The following is a 15,801-nucleotide window of genomic DNA, read 5'->3' on the forward strand; positions in this document are numbered from 1 at the left end:
ACACAGTTATTTGAGGAGACTGATAGCCAAGTATGTACAAGAGATGCATGCTCTTACACACACAGTTATTTGAGGAGACTGATAGCCAAGTATGTACAAGAGATGCATGCTCTTACACACACAGTTATTTGAGGAGATTGATAGCCAAGTATGTACAAGAGATGCATGCTCTTACACACACAGTTATTTGAGGAGATTGATAGCCAAGTGTGTACAATGGATGCATGCTCTTACACACACAGTGATAGCCAAGACAAAAATGATAGCCAAGTATGGAGAAATGGAAGTATGCTTTTACATACAGGGAAGCCTAAGTAGGAATGACAAGTTGTGTCTAAGTGGATAGGACTGCATACCACATATCATTAGGTCCCAGATAAAAATTCTTGGAGAGTAGTGCATTGGGCAATTTAGGAACTGTATTGTCTGTCCTTTGAAGAAGGGTGTAAATTCCATTATTGTCCCTACCCCATAGTTTGTCATGCTGCTGCTTTTATGTTAATAGGTAAAAATAGTTCTGATTTCACTACTACACACTATGCAAAAAATACAGCAGTTTGTTGACCCTTGACCTCTGACTATTGACCATGGTTACTGTGTAATATTGTCACACTACCCATTGAAACCCTATACAAACACTATGCACAAAATAAGGCATTTTGAGGACTGGTACATGTAATTACCTTCAACACCAGGGCTGCACCTTCTACAGTGAAATGATGAAACCTGTGAAAAATTAAACACACATACTTTGTTACATTATCTATTGAAAGTGATTAAAGCTCACAAAATTATGTAGAAATTCATCCAAAGCATACCTGTTACCATATCTTGGAATATAATAACACAATATACTTCAACGAATATCTTGAATATGAAGACAAAGTTATATTAGGGAGTCAAAGCAAAATTACTCCAAAATAATAAGTTTTTGCACCATATCTTTTTTAGGGGGGAGGGCTTAATAGGGCCACACTGAGAACTGTCATGAACACCTAGCTATTATTCAGTACCTAGGAAGGTTACCTTCATACATGTACCAAAGAAAGTGACAGTTCTTCTGGATGTGGAAAGGAAAATGTTTGAAAATTAGGCCCTTTGGGGGCTTCCCCACGGCTCCAATGCAGGCCATGCGCACCATGTGAACAACTTTGAATTCCCTACCCATCAGGAAAATTCAACCATGACTTTTCAAAAAGATGAAAATGTAAAGACTTTATGGACAACATACGTACATATAACAGAAAACAATAAGAGCCTTCAGCTCAAGTAAGCTAAATATCTGAGTTGAATCAAATAAATCTGGCTACTCCTGTCTTTTGAATCATCCTTGTTGCCTTTATAAGTAAAAAAGAAGTACTTCAACATTCCTAAATATAACACAGAAAAGCTGAAAACCACCGCAAAACTTACCTGTCTCCAGGGTAGGTTGTCAGCATTATATGAATATGTTAATTCCTCTCCCTCCTTGATGCACCGCTTTGCAAACATACAAAGATGAGGGCTTCCATTCATCTCCACCTTCTTCATCATACAGTTTGGGTCATTGGGTTCGTCATTTATGTACCTCCCCAGACTGTCAGTTTCGTATGCATCAATGCTTAAGAGATAAAATACAATAAAAAGAGTTTGAAAATTTAATGAAAAGTGGACTAATTAACACTTTTTTGCTGTTAAACTAGGGTTACTATTGGTAAAATGGGCATATTAAGAAAAAGGTCATATTAGGTCATATCATGGCCAATAATAACATGCATAAACCCCTCATAGGTTGAAGTGCAAAAAGTAGACACTAAAGTTTTAAGTGAACCCCCAAGCAAATTATCAAAATTCTTCATGATGGCTAATATGTGCTCTTTTGCCAAGACTGTGACCTGTTAATTGTGATGGAAGCTTACAAACACTAAAATATGAAATGTACCTATCAGATGATGAACAGATTACGTTACGATTTAAGCCACACCAAAACTGATGCGACTTAACGTTAGGTACCAAATACTGGTCCCTTCATGGTACCTTATACTGTGAATAATGTGAATGAATACGAAGAATCAAATTAAGAATGAACAATGATAGCATCACAATAAAGAGCTTTAACAAACTCAATTCGATCAAAACTGGCCAGAAGTTTTTACCTGACCAAGGACTTTACAAAATATAAACTAATCAAAAGCTAAAAAAACGTCAGAGACCACCAAAAAGCCTTGCATGCTACTCGCCTGGGCAACATCACTGTTGCAATAGCTAAGGGGCATTGCCAACTACATTAGAAAGTGTTCACACTCACCATAGACTTTTTTCTTTATGCTTAAAATGGAACGTGTAGAAGTCCCTCTCTGACTCTTTATAAAGTTTTTCCCACAGTTTGGTCTCCATCATCCTCCCCCTGTACTCAAGGAGACAATCCCCTTTGGGGATGTCTCCTTGAGCAAATACGCCATATCCTGTTTAAGAGAGAGAGAAAAAACATATGAACAAGTTTGATTTTGTTTTATTCAAGTATACATTAAAGGAGATTAACATTAAAGGAGATCTTTGATTCATAAAATCATGTTAGAAATTAAGCTATTTTTTAGGGGGGGTAGACCAATCCAGAGCATATCAGAGACAAATGCTATGATCATGTAAATGACATAGGCTAACCAACATTGAAAAGATGAAGCTGTCATCTCTGAAGAAAAATCACTAAAATTAGTTATGCATGTCACTTTCCAATAAAGAAGGCAGTATTTTCCCCTTAACAAAGGAATTTAAGACCAGTATATTTTAATTCAAATTAATGATTCTTGCGTCAAATTTTTATAAATGCTATCAACTGATTGAATAATTGCCCTTCTCAGCGTGGATAAACACCGAATGTTCAGTGTGTTTTGAGTAAGCCATGATAAAAAATCATGGGCTATTTGTACTTGGGTGGGACCTCCTGATTACTAGACAGGTGTCATATCCACTAGACTACTGAGCTCTCGCCCGATAACCAACATCTGACCAACACTGGTTATCAGGCGAGAGCTCAGTAGTACTCAGGTGGGAAATTGCAACTGCCCAAACATGCTACATGGCTCACATTGCTATGCTGGAGACTGGAATGCCACGAACACAAAGAAAAGGCTTCACCAGGGTGCCAACATTACACATTCGAATTGTGTATGGTGCGGACTACATTCCACGGGGGAGGAGATTTCTACGTATCACTGTTTGGTGCAAACCCTACTATCACGTCTGGTGTGTGCTTATTATCTTAGTGCTAAATAATCATGTTAAATGTATTTAAGAGACAAAATTGTCTACATTTTTCCACAAAAAAAAGGCTGCAATTGAGGGTTGAGATCATGGCACCTGGATAATTATTGTAAGATAATTTCATATCTAACACTGATTTCCTTATCTTTAACATTTTCGAAATCAAAGGTACGTGCAGATGTGAAATCATTAGATTGGATAATACTGTAGTTGGAAGGGAACAGGAGGAAGGAGATGTCACTGTAAATGGGCACTTGCTGAATAAAACCAATAGCTTCACATACCTAGGTAGCAAGCTGACTTCAAACAACCTAATGAAAGAGAAAGCAAACAGCACAATAGCGAAATTCAGCAGAAATCTGATTGCACTCTACCCCCTCATGAAAGAGAAGAAATTCTTCAAGATGTCAAAGCATGCAAAACTGTTCTTACACCTGTGCCTCTTTACGGCAGTGAAACCTGGACTCTCACTACAAACCTGAAGAGTAAAATTCAGGCAGCCGAGGAGACAGGAGAGATAGATTGTAATGATAACATCAGGCAGGCCCTTGAGACTGAGTCAGTGTGACCATCATACAAAGAAATCAATTACGATGGTAATGCCAGACACCAGGGACACCAAGAGGATGCACTTATGGAAACCCAAAAAGAAACGACCGATTGGGAGATCAAAAAAGAGGTAGGAGGTCCAAATAAGAGAGATTACCCAAAATGAGGACTTTAACAGAGTCAGCTCCTTGGCCCAGTCAGAACGGAATGGAGACAACTGGTATGGAGGCTGTCAACTGACAGGCCAACAGGCCTACAGGCATCCAGTGAGAAGGGTGGGAAGTAAATGGTCATTATTGAATTGGTGCAAACACTATACAAATCATACATGTATAGCAAAGCCATTTGCATATATATACCCTATGTATACATACACATACTTTGAGGCACTTATCCCTCGTTAAATAACGTTCAGCAGGACCACTGGAGTTTGAGGTCTACATACCTTTGTATTCACATATGAATTTTTTCTTTATGAACGGGCTGTCCCCTGCTAGGATGATCGTCTCATGAGATGGTCTACTCTTCCTTAGTCGTCTAGTCTTCCTTGACTGCATTTTTCATTCCCTGGAAAGAATAAATCAATACAACAAACATCATTTAATAGGTCACTGACTCAATAACATTGCATTTTTCATGTGAAATTGCAACTACCCAAACATGCCACAAGGGGGGGGGGGGGGCACTTCAATTATATTGCCATACACATGCACGTCCAAAAAAACGTGTAAAAAGGGGTAATTTTGAAATCCTCCAAAACGCATAAAAAGGGGACCTTTTTTTGCCAGAAGACGCGTTACGCATTAGGGGATCAAAATCGCCAATATTCAGCAAATAGGGGTAGTTTTGATATCAGACTAAATGCGTTAGGGGGTAAAAACAAGTGAAATCTGTGTTTAGGGGGTCTTTTTAGACTGAAGCTAAAAACCTGTTAAGGGGGTATTTTGACAAAAAACAAACAAAATCCCTATTTAGGGGTCATTTGGGGATTGAAGCTAAAAACCTGTTTAGGGGGTGATTTTCATACTCATGGACACGCATGTGTACACCTATATAATTGAATTAAATTTTTCTCGTTTCTAGTCCTCTACACAAATGCGCACTATCCTCAGCTCCAAATATCGTGAGTATACCTTGTAAATGACCCATAACTTGTTAGCACTAGTTTAGACTGAGAGAGATTCAGAGAAGGCAGAAGAAGGGGGATCTAACGTTAGAATATAGACCTAACGCAAAGTCTACGGTTAGAGTGCCTACATTATTGCCGTAACCGGGGGACACCCCCGAACCCCCAATTCATCACTTTCTCTAGTCCTTCCTCTGCTCCAAAAATCGTGAATACGCCTCGTAAATGCAAGCATTGGACGGGATCTAGAACTACATTATTGCCATTATCAGGGGACACCCCCGAACCCCCATACTAAACGCATGGACAACCACACTCTCCTCACCGCACAAGTCAAGAAAACACACGTAAACAAATGCAATCGTCGACAAGGCGAATCACTTATGCGGATTGATATCTGAGGTGGTTGCTATTGGTAAGCGCATTTACGCTCTTTTCAGAGCGATTTGCGCTATCCGTGATTGGCTGCCAGTATTCTGTAATTTACCCAAGTTGAAATTTTTGCCAAAAGATAAAAAATAAAACCAACACAAAAATTGCACTCATTTAAACCAGAGCAATCAATATTGTCTCTATTTTTCCTTTAAAAATGCTGCAATTGAGGGTTGAGATCATGGCACCTGGACAATTATGCTTATTATCTTGGTGCTAAATAATCACGTTAATTGTATTCATATTTCCTCAATAAATGCTGCAATTGATGGTTGAGATCATGGCACCTGGACAATTATTTTTACAATAATTTCATATCCAACACTCCTTAGCTTTAGTTTAACCTTTTGGCAATCAAAGTTAGATATGAAATCATTAGATTGGATATTACTAAAGTCATGCACAAGCAGGTATATTGTTCAAGATATATGTCTCTTTCCCTTAATCTTCATTCATATTATTTCCAAACTTTGTGAGGTCCACGGTGCAAAAAATAATCATAATGTTGATGATGTAAAAAAAAAATATGATGGAATCATGATTTAATTTTAAGTAACTTTTTTATTTTCTTTTTATTAATGACCCTGCGCGATCAGGATGAAATGATGCCCGTTTCATCCCAAACAATGTCAATCAATGGCTAGCAGTCTACATCATTCTTGTACCTGTCCCAGAGACTGTTACAGTAGCATACCAATAGTAATAAAAATATAACTAGGCCTATAGTATTTATAAGGACGACACAGTTCGAGTTGCACTCTACAAAACAAACGCGATCACTGTACTAGTAATCGTTGGTTTGGCACCATAGTTTTTTTCAAATTGTATCCTCCGGAATATGTAGCATGATATGATAATTATTGCATGACAGAAAACGACACATTATTACAATATTTATGGACTGGAAGTTTTGACAAGTACAATTGTACGACAGTCGACACCATCAGAACCCAAAAAGGCCCGGGTGGGGCTAACGAGTAACGAGTAACGAGTAACGAGTAACTAGTAACGTTTGAGCTTGTTACACTGTGTTAAAACCCGGTCAGACTCATAAAACAAAACTCAGAGGAACATCATTCTTTTCCCAGGCTAGGCTAGACGCTTTACGTATCTCTTTAAACCATGATTATACAATTTATAAAAAAGATTTTGAACTTACCAGTAAATTCTGAATGATGCTCGACCATCCAGATCCGGCCGATCCCTCGCGATAGCGCAGGCCAGGCGTGGCGCACGTGCACACAGATTAGGCTCGCGCATAGCATGCAATTCGAGAAGGAAAATCGAGGACAAACATTCGGGGGCGCTCTTCAACTTTTTCACACAGGGATTAGCAGTTCTCGTACCCGACCCCACATAATGAGCGGCAATGTGCCTGTAACTGAACACTGTGGGGAGAATTTGGCAGGGCTCTTTTTTCCGACTCTTACGTCATTTGAAATGTTTTTAAACAAACCTTTCAATTCGAGGAGCTCCTCGAAATACTGGTCACACGGCAAATTCTCCTATAACGGTGGGTGTGTGTAAGCACATATGTACTCGAACTGTATTATAAACAAGTGCACACACACACACACACACACACACACACACATACACACGATGATGAGAAATGATACCAAACCCTTGGTGGTACGTGATTCGCCCGAGGGGAAAAAAAAAAGCAAAATGTATCAAAGGTTGGAAGCATCGTGCACATACACGTGGATGACAATAACAATATCTTGTTGCTCATGAGTGAATTTCTGCACAAAGAATATTATTTTTGCTCTCAAGCGCTGTTGGATTTGAAGAGCATAGGTTCAAAAGGGGTTCACCCCCTCCCCCCCCCAAAAAAAAAAAAAAAAATCAATTTTGTACGTGGAGGTTGTAGGGAAATTCAGCTCTATGTTCAATTATCTTTGATGGAGATAGTAAAGATATTAAAGTAAAGATGTGTTAATTAGTGATATCGGTTATAATTATGTAGGTAAAGAAGATGAGTAAGTAATGGCATCTCCTCTTTACTCTTTGATTCTAGTTTGAAGAAAAAGATAGATGAATACTTAAAGAATTGAACATGAATACCATCCCTTCTTTTTAATACCTGGGAGAGAACATAAAAATGGAGGTCCCACAAATGAAAGATTCGCAGTTCATATTGTAAAAGAAACCACTTCACTCGTGCTCTATTTCCGCAAGGAGCAGAGTGTATTCAACCAGTAATCAGTCACACGCGTGCACACACACACACACACACACACACACACACACACACACACATACACACACACAAACACACACACATACATGGATCCTCCCTCTTCAATTCCTTTCATACACGTACGTATTCATTATCTTTAACGATTGATATTGATTACGTCAAATTTCTTTCTTGAATTTACATCAATACCTGCAAATTTATTGAAGATTTTTGGACAGTCGACTGGAAGAATTCTGACTTGTACACTGTACCAATCTTTACTCCGACCAATAACAATGTTCAGGAAGTAAATGTGTGTGAAACACTTCATATTTTCTAGCACTTGATAAATGCTTCAAATATCATTTCATTTCTAATTCAACATATCAGCCTGGACTCTACCCGATATGCGAAACATATTATACACTTTGGTAGGAGACACTTTGGGAATTGCTACATGTTATTTTTGTTAATTCTGCACTGTTGATCGACTTTGAACTTTAGTGTGAATTTCCTCTCAAGATGTGCATGCAGTAATTTTCAGGTGAAGACCTTCATCTTTAATAGTAGAAAATCATGAAAACCTTCTTCGTGAGTACTTTCATATTTGACACACAAACACCTCTAAAAGAAATTTAAAAAAAATCGAAAAAATGTACAATGAATACATTTAGTTCTGAGTGAATGTATGTCTGGTGAATGAATGGTGACCAATGTGGAGCTTTGCTTTTTAGGTGGTGGGAGTGAGGAATGTCTCTCATTCTTAATCTTGGCAATTCTTAAATTTTATTAGCAAAATGAATTGAGAAATTCTCTTTTATACTAATAGTCACGTAGATGTACCACACACATTATATATATATATATATATATATATATATATATATATATATGAGTGTGTATGTGTGTGTGTGTGAGTGTGTGTGTGTACCGTACATATATATTGAATGAAGAAGAAGTTTCATGTCCATTTAGGCCATAAAACGTTGACGTAAATTGGTTCAACTCTCACGACAAATAAAGACAAATGTGGAGTATTTCTCACCATCAGACATCCTCTACCAACTGCCACCCCCCCCCCAAAAAAAAAAGCAAACAAACAAACAACAAAAACTATAAAACTCTCTATCTATATATATATATATATATATATATATATATATATATATATATATATATATAAACTTGCACAACAGACGTGGCTGTGGTGTTGAGTGTTGTTTATTGAGCTTAGGGCTAATTGCCCTTCTTCAGAATCTACAATGACAATGTATACCAACAACATTAAAACAAAATCATACTAAACTCAACTAATCTTCAATATATTAATTCCACACATTCAAAAATATACTTTAACATAACGATGACTACAAAAGCATATACAATAGTATAAACAAAACGTGGTAACGGTTGATTTTATTTGAATGTTGTTGTCATGGGTCTAGGACTTGTCCCCCGGAGGACAACTCCACCGGGGACTACTCCCACCTGACAACTCCCCCGGAGGACGTCTCCCCCGGAGGACTACTCCCCCGGAGGATGTCTCCCCCGGAGGACGACTCCCCCGGAGGACGACTCCCCCGGAGGACGACTCCCCCGGGGGACAACTGCCCCGGGGGACAACTCCCCCGGAGGACAACTCCCCCGGGGGACAACTCCCCCGGAGGAAAACTCCCCCGGAGGACCACTCCCCCGGGGACCACTCCCCCGGGGGACAGCTCCCCGGGGGACAACTCCCCCGGAGGACAACTCCCCCGGAGGACAACTTTCCCGGAGGACAACTGCCCCGGGGACGTCTCCTGGGGGACAATCCCATCCTGAACAGAGATTTTTTTGTGTGTGTGTGTGTGTCCTAGAAATTAGAATTAAATTCATCTGTGTAAAAACAGTATTCTTTTTAAATAAAATTTAAATTAAAGTTGGCGTTACCTAAGACACGTCCATCTTTATAACAAAGTTTTTGAAATCTCAACACAAAGTTTTTACTTTTGTACACGCTACGTGTGATGTCGAAAAAAGTAGAAACGCAGGTCCATTTTATCACTGAAAATTTGTCAAGAGATAAACACATTGACGGATACACGCTTTTGAGGGGAGAGTTCATTCCTTAGCATGTACCTGTTATTCTTCATTATTTTATAATATTTTAAGAAGTCCATTCTTTGATGATTTTCTTTTTCTTTTTGCAATTCATGATTATGATAAGGAATATGTTAAATGAAAGAAAGATATCATTCAGAGGGGTGAAGGCTCAAGTTTTTGAGCTTTCTTCAGTTTGTCTCCCTCTACAAAGGAATATGTTGTTAGAAATACCCTTTTAATGGGGTTATGATTTTTATCTTAGATTCTTATGATAGTTACTATCCTGTATGTCACTGTCAGTAATTTCATTGTGCAATTTTCGTTTGTTATGTTGACTGTGAATTTATCTGAACATCATTACAATTCTTAATGTCGGAGAAATAATTGACAGAAAAAAATATGAATATTCTGTTCCTGAAAAGACTTGAACGTGTAAAAAGGTAATATCTTCCAACCGGCATTAGGCACTATAATGCAGAAGCAGTATTAGCACTGGTTGCACAGTTACCATGCATCCTGAATGCACCAGCCACATAACCGGTATCTGCATGACACACGTATAACATAACCCTTGCTGTACTATTGTTGGTAGAAAACACCAGATTGATAGCTAGAACTTCTTATTAAGAGTATGGTAGTCAATACTACTTGAAAAAATACAGAAAAAATGCAAAAAATGGCAGTTGGGGTAGGGGTGAAAGGCAAGGAAATTTTATGCCTAAATATGGGCAAAAGGTTAGTATCATGTGGAAGATTAGGTTTTACACTAAAATTATCATTATAATCCATTTCCTTGACCCCCAAAACATGGGGTCAATAGCCGAGTTATAACCAGAAATGTCTTTTTAAAGCCGAAACGGCGACCAGCTTCTCGGCCGGGGCACCCTGGATTTCGAATTTTTCGTTCTTTTTTTTTTTCAAAAATGGTGTCAGTAGGCACAAAGTCATCAAACTAAGGTGTGACGAGCATGTTCTGAAAATGTCATCCTCTTTAGCCCATCTCTAAGAGATATCAAGGGATGACGACTGTAATATTTAGCCTGTTATTTAGAGAGCTCCTTAGTTGTTTCTTTAATCAGTCAGAATAAGCACACGATCTTGGCAGTAATTTGTTGTATTACAATCATGACGAGTTTGAACAACGCAAATGCTTTAGCGATATCGATTGCATCGGATGCCCAAGGGAAGAAACGGACACTGGTCAAAAAGTATATGTGCACATTTTGTTAACACACAGGTGATATGTTGATATGTTTTTATTCTTCTAGGTCTTGGGTGCAAGTAAGGAAGTTTGCTGAGGTAGTACATCTACCTCCGGGGTTTCTCGAGAGGGGTAACTATAGAGCATAGCAACAGCATCATCTCTGTGGGGATTGGTTGGTGCTGCATAGCTAGGCACTAGTCTCTGCGTTCAAACTGTACTAATTTCAAACATTTGGCATCTCCCTTTTTTTTAGAAAAGTAAAGTTTCTCTTTTTCACACAGATTTTTTCATTTATCAACTACCACTGAAACTTAATTAATAAGCCATTGTCTTTTTAGGATTATCATGGCAATTATTTGATACGTTGTTCACACAATATACTTGTCCTATTTGAGTAATAATGGAAATACGTCTTGTATGGCGTGTTTGACTTGCCATATCTTATATCTTACATTCAACTTTACTACATGTGTAATCATAGCAACACATCTTATAAACACAAACATTACTGATACTTGTAAAGTGAGTAACACTTCACTTCAATATTGAGATATCACGGCTTTGTATGACACATTACAACGCACTCTTATAATGACGTAAGTTCAATCTCGCTCTTCACACTTGGAGGAATACTTGTGATTGTTTTGTAAACTGTACTTTTGTTCACTTTAAGAAATGTGTTATTTTTGTCTTTGAAGAAACGTTAATCATTGTTTCTCTTATAATAATCGACAAAGCTGTTACTTTTGATAAGTTAGATGAAACACTTTTATTGCACTCAAAATGTAACCAACTCTACTCTCCAGATGAATAGTTTAACATCTAAACATTTTATCACAATCCCGTGATCATTGTCAATTCATTTCCCGTCAAATTCCGGTATCTATCCTATAAAATAGATAAGTTTTTACACTGGTCCATATTTTTGACCTGATCTTGTGATACGATATTATGTTGAGTCATCTAGCTTTGTTGCATTAAGGATTGTTTTCCGCTGTACCTCTTCTGATGTCAATTCTGTTTTGACAGGAGCATTTTTCCTTCACATTCCACTATGCAACTTCTTGGAAACTTTGTCTTTGAAACAGCAACGCTTTTCGCTTCGATCAAAGTAATTTTACTGCACTTTTGTTTCTTGGTCAGCTTTGTTTGCACATTCTTTATTACTTTTGGTTTCAGCAGCTGACTAGCTGTTGGCAGGGTGGTCCTTGTCCTCCTCTGCATCAACAATTGTGCAGGACTAGCATCTAGCCCATCGATCGGTGTGTTCCGATAGTCAAGAAATGCCAAACCTGGATCTGTTCCATCTCTCATTGCCTTTTTCATTAGACATTGCGATTTGTACTGTCTTTTCAACTTTCCCATTGCTATGTAGAAAGTGATGAAGACGTGACATGCTTGAATTGGTACTGACAAGCAAATTCTTTGAACTGGTCACTTGTAAACTGTGTACCATTATCTGATACCACAATCTCCGGTATACCATTACGTGCAAAAGCGTTGTTTGCATACTAACTTCAATTACTCTTACGCTAAACATTTTTTTTTTGTTTTTGTTTTCCATGTTCAAACGTTATCAAATAAAACTGTGTGAAACAAAACTTAATTTTCAATTAATTGAAACTCGAATCATCCCATCTTTGTGGTTGAGAGATTTGTGTTGGTCGTGCGGGTGTGCTTTCCCAGGGCTGTTGGAAGATATTACCTTTTTAAACGTTCAAGTCTTTTCAGGCACAGAATATTCATATTTTTTCTGTCAATTATTTCTCCGACATTAAGAATTGTAATGATGTTCAGATAAATTCACAGTCAACATAACAAACGTAAATTGCACAATGAAATTACTGACAGTGACATATAGGATAGTAATTATTATAAGAATCTAAGATGAAAATCATAACCCCATTAAAAGGGTATTTCTAACAACATATTCCTTTGTAGAGGGAGACAAACTGAAGAAACTCAAGAATTTGAGCCTTCACCCCTCTGAATAATATCTTTCTTTCATTTAACATATTCCTTATCATAATCATGAATTGCAAAAAGAAAAGGAAAATCATCAAAGAATGGACTTCTTAAAATATTATAAAATAATGAAGAATAACAGGTACATGCTAAGGAATGAACTCTCCCCTCAAAAGCGTGTTTCCGTCAATGTGTTTATCTCTTGACCAACTTTCAGTGATAAAATGGACCTGCGTTTCTACTTTTTTCGACATTACATGTAGCGTGTACAAAAGTAAAAACTTTGTGCTGAGATTTAAAAAACTTTGTTATAAAGATGGACGTGTCTTATAGGTAACGTTAACTTTCATTTAAATTCTGTATAAAAAGAATACTGTTTTTACACAGATGAATTCAATTTTAATTTCTAGGACACGAATAAGAAACATCTCTGTTCTGTTATGGGATTGTCCCCCAGGGGCCCGTTGCATAAAACTTACCGTTGAATTTCAATGGTAACTACCGTCAAAATTAGGCATCACAGCCAATCAGCATCAAGGATTATAAAATTTACCGCTAATTTGAAGACTTACCGCTAGAAAGGAGCGGTAAGTCCAGCGGTAAGGGTTTTATGCAACAGGGCCCAGGAGACGTCCCCGGGGCAGTTGTCAGGTGGGAGTTGTCCTCCGGGGGAGTTGTCCTCCTGGGGAGTTGTCCCCCGGGGGAGTTGTCCCCTGTGGGAGTTGTCCCCCGGGGGAGTTGTCCCCCGGGGGAGTTGCCCCCCGGGGGAGTGGTCCTCCGGGGGAGTGGTCCTCCAGGGGAGTGGTCCCCCGGGGGAGTTGTCCCCCGGGGGAGTTGTCCCCCGGGGGAGTTGTCCCCCGGGGGAGCTGTCAGGTGGGAGTAGTCCCCGGGGGACTAGTCCTCCGGGGGAGTTGTCCTGATACGTGTATATAGATATATATATATATAGTAATGTCACAATGGAGGAATACATTAAATGCCAATTGTCTTTATACTTTTTGTTCGAAATCCAAATTTTCGAATAAAAATCAAGGCAATTGGTATTTAATGCATTCCTCTATTGTGACATTAACTTCAATTCAACTTTATTTTCATTTCCATTAAATAAACAGGGAATATTATAAACAATGCATTAACAGAATATATTTGTAATAATTTCAAAAACATACATTAACAAAATACATGTGATCATAAGTAACAACATAATTACATTTTTAAGGTATATACATATGCATGTACATCAAGGATGGGAATGGAAATGGATGGTCCAACTGAAGAGCCAAGCTTGTACGATATGAGACCCTCAGAAATACATAAGAGAACGAATAATGACTTCATTAAACTACAAACAAGCAAATATATGAAACAAAATCAAAGAAACCAATGTCAACTGACATAAAATGAAATAACAGGAAGGAATTTAAAAAAAAGGACATTACTACTTCTATTTCTAGTACTGCCAATACGCGGAGCAAATACGATGTTATATTCGTGTGTGTGTCTGTGTATGTGTGTGTGTACCTGTGTCTGTGTCTGTGTCTGTGTCTGTGTCTGTGTCTGTGTCTGTGTACACATATGTATGTATGTATTTATAATCTTTATTTTATAAGGCGTTGGCCTTCCATACCACAGATCCAGGTTCGATTCCCGGCGATGACCAACTTTTCAACTCTTGCACTTTTCCGGAAAGGAGGAACAGTGAGAGGAATACAAATTTCAAAGCTACGCACCTATTTCTCTTTCCTTTCTCATATCTCATTCTCCTTCCTTTCTCATGTATGTATTCATAATCATTATATTAAAAGGATTCAAGTATGAGATTGCTATTCATCACAGGTGTATTGTGGCTTGAATATGGCAATAACTCAGCTGGTCTACTGACTTCGCACTAAATGAAATGAAATAATGGGAAAGAACTTGGGAAGTTCATGATGGCGACTGAACATTCAAGCATTCACTTCGCCTGAAATATCGGAGCTTTTCGATTGGCTGAACCTATACTTAACGAGACATGCCTGAAGACATGCGAGGGAGGGAGGAGGGAATAAAACATGAATTTGACAATGGCTCACGCGTTTCGGCATGTGCCGATCTGTCGCAGAGACGCCACACCTACTTTACCGGGGCATATGCAAAATCTCTTATACAGGTAACTTTGTCCAGGGTTTGATGTGTATTCATCAATTAACTTCTTCCATCTTTCACTATACAGCTTCCTTTCCGTAACGACAGCTCATCGCCAGCCAATCCGGCGGCAGAAAAAGAATCCTAATTTCCGCCTACCAGCAGGGCGATTATACGCTCTCTGTCAAATGAAGCATATGGGTTTCCAGCGCTGCCCAATGTTTCTGAACACTTGAATGTGTTTGCCCAACTCTAATACAGACTTATAATTGAAAACAGTCTTGTGTCTACCGATTTGTAGCTGTTGTACCTGTGGCAAACTTCCGAAGCGAGGTAAGTATACAAAGTAATGAGCAGCCACACAGTAATTTAGATAAGGAAAAGGAGGAACTTTATAACCTAGGCATATCAGGTGGATTTTTGAAATGTTTGCACATTCTAAGTGGAAATAATTATTTGTCACGATGACTAATCGTTTGTTTGTTTGTTTGTTTGTTTGCTTGTTTTTTTGCCGACGTCCGTCACTTTTCTATAGAATTTAAGCAACCTTTGGAACACTTTTGAAACCAGGTAATATACAAAATAATAAGCAAGCAGAAAGCAAGAAATAAAACAAGACGAAGCGAAACAATTAAGATTTACGGACTACAAAGAACTTCACTGATCTAGGGGCATGGCAAGTGTTGTTGTTGTTTGTATGTTTTTTTGCATGTCGTTCGTGAACACTAGTAAGTTAATTTGTTGAAAAACCTGCATGTTTGTGTTCCATATTATATGTTTATTTTTTTTTCTCGGGCACCCATTAAAAATATTGCTGAAGTACAACTGTAAGCAATCGTATATTCACGCTTCAATTCTTTTAGCACTAATATTTCTGCTCCTTTTTTTCCTTGT

The 15,801-nt window shown here is 38.2% G+C and overlaps 1 long non-coding RNA gene across 1 annotated transcript; it reads right to left on the minus strand.

Annotated features, from left to right (window-relative positions):
- Window positions 1-214: 214 nt before the first annotated feature.
- LOC139735068 (uncharacterized) lies at window positions 215-2,595 on the minus strand. The gene is made up of 3 exons (XR_011711193.1): window positions 2,288-2,595; window positions 1,414-1,600; window positions 215-726 (listed from the first exon to the last, which is right to left on the minus strand). It is a non-coding gene; the product is annotated as an uncharacterized lncRNA (long non-coding RNA).
- Between the last annotated feature and the right edge of the window lie 13,206 nt (window positions 2,596-15,801).

The sequence above is a fragment of the Diadema antillarum genome, unplaced genomic scaffold, assembly GCF_040938485.1.
Source record: "Diadema antillarum isolate AM-2024a unplaced genomic scaffold, OU_Dant_1.0 seq00000563_RagTag, whole genome shotgun sequence".
Lineage (NCBI taxonomy): Eukaryota > Metazoa > Echinodermata > Echinoidea > Diadematoida > Diadematidae > Diadema > Diadema antillarum.